The sequence below is a fragment of the Pteropus alecto genome, unplaced genomic scaffold (genome assembly GCF_000325575.1).
Source record: "Pteropus alecto unplaced genomic scaffold, ASM32557v1 scaffold171, whole genome shotgun sequence".
NCBI classification, from domain to species: Eukaryota; Metazoa; Chordata; class Mammalia; order Chiroptera; family Pteropodidae; genus Pteropus; species Pteropus alecto.
This window is the reverse complement of record NW_006431925.1, coordinates 394,195-396,054: the sequence shown is the minus strand read 5'-3', so window position 1 is coordinate 396,054 and position 1,860 is coordinate 394,195. Positions and strand designations below refer to the sequence as shown.

Sequence of the window (1,860 nt, the reverse complement as noted above, 5' to 3'; positions counted from 1 at the left end):
TTTTATTCATTTACGTTGCCTGACCCTTGAGCTATTTGAGTTTGCAACACCAGCCATGAAGGTAGTGTGCAACGGTTAACACGCATCTGCTGGCTCCATTCGGTCTCTCTTAGAGAATAAAGTTTCCTCGCTGTCTTTTCGAAGATAGCCTTGCAGAGAGACTCACAGAAGCAGCTTACCTTTCTAGCCCACAAACTTTCCACAACCAGTGAAAGTTGTACTGCCTTCCGCACATTGTTTCTCCTTGGCTCTTTGCTCCAGGGTCCCCTCCCTGGCCCAGAGCCTTCTCTCCGAACCCCGATCCCGGTGCTCTGGAGCCTGGGGCGGGTCCCCGGCCCCCAACCGCAGCTCTCTGTTCCCGGCCAGGGCGCTCAGGCTCGCCCACGGCAACACTGGGCATGCTCAGAGGCGTCCGCGGGGGCAGGTTTACTTCGCAGGCGCTTGCACTCGGCGGCGGGCGGGCGCGCGGCTGCAGCTGGAGCTCCGGCTCCCGGAGTTGGAGTTGCCGAGAGTTTTCCCCAGCTACCCGCCGTCTTTGCGCGCGGCAGCCGGAGCCGGCGCGGAAGCCGGGAGCGTTGGCCAGCCAGTACCCGGGCCGGCCAAGTCTTGTCCGGAGTCTAGAGCCCCGCGCGGGGCAGCCCCCGGGGAGGAGTCTCGCCAGCTGGGACGCGTGCAGCGCATTGGCACTGCCAGGGCACGAATTGGGCTGCACGGTAGGGCCCGGGCGTGGAGGAGCGGGCGGGCGGGCGAGGCAGAAGCCAGGCCAGGCCAGGGGGCATGCGGCTGCAGCAGCCGCAACGATTGGGGCTCCTGGCGCTCGGTCTGATGTGGGAGGCTGGGGCAAGGACCCCGCTGCGGGGCCGGAGGAGTGGGCAGATGACCAGAGAGATGCTTTCAAGTTGGCGGAAGAGGGGGCTAAACGCCCAGGCACAGCTGCTTAGTGCGCGCCAAGAGGGATTCGGGTCCCTGGTTCCCCCCAGACCCGGGACCCGGCGTGCGGGCAGGGTTGAGCAGCCGGCGGAGCGGAGCAGTTTCCTCCGAGAAAGTTGAGGATGGAAACCTTATTTTCTTTCTGTTCCCGCGGTACTATGGTCCGGAGGGTGCCGCCCGAGGTCCCCAGTGTGGAGGAGCTTAGTGGGTCGCTGCGCCCATGGGCTGAGCTCCTCCATCCTCGGCTGAAATCAACGAATCACGCAAATCTTCCCAGCGTCTTCTAGGAAAATCTTCCCAGCCAAAACTGAGGTAGGCTCTCCTGGCCGGCACGGTTCCCTGCCTCCAGGGCGCTTAGCTGGGCGATGCCCCCTCCCTAATCTCAGACGTGGCCAAGGGCGCTAGGATCCGAGTTAGTGCTTGTGGTGCGCGCCAGAATGGAGCCTCACACATGATGGGGCAGTGTGGCTAGAGTAGGTGGACAGCCGGATTTCTCCTCCAGCCTTTCCTCAGGTGTACAGCACCCCACCAACCCCACCCCGTTTATTTTCGCAGAGACAGGACCTGGAGGAAGGGCCAGGTGGAGAGTTTGGGTGGACATACTTCTTACGAGAGGGCGCCTGAGTTAAATCTCTGCCTTGGGCTCTGGCTCCAGGACGTCATAACGAACCCTCTCCTTCAGGGACTGGGTGGGAAGGAATAGAGCCAGTGGGTCCACAAAAAGGTCCACCTCATCCCACTGGTCTCGAAGATCGTGTTCCAGGCGATCCTAGGACCCTGAAACTGGCATTGTGTGGATTGCGAGGGTGTGGAGGATGCCGACGGCTTCTCTTGGCTCCACTTTTTTCACTTCTTGTTTTGAGTTTTGGGGTTTTGCCTGCACTCGAGTCAGAGCTGCGCTGTCATAACCCGGGGCGGGGAGGGGGTTGG

General features: G+C 61.7%; 1 protein-coding gene across 2 annotated transcripts in view; it reads left to right on the top strand.

Moving 5' to 3' along the window:
* Nucleotides 1-406: 406 nt before the first annotated feature.
* STXBP6 (syntaxin binding protein 6) overlaps nt 407-1,860 on the top strand; it is a 234,223-nt gene continuing 232,769 nt past the window's right edge. Inside the window, exon 1 of one of the 2 annotated variants that reach the window (XM_015585549.2) lies at nt 407-713. The gene's annotated coding sequence lies outside the window, so the exon portion shown is untranslated. Of the gene's footprint in view, nt 714-823; nt 1,243-1,860 lie in introns of those variants that run through there. The other variant, XM_015585548.2, reaches the window with a different exon arrangement.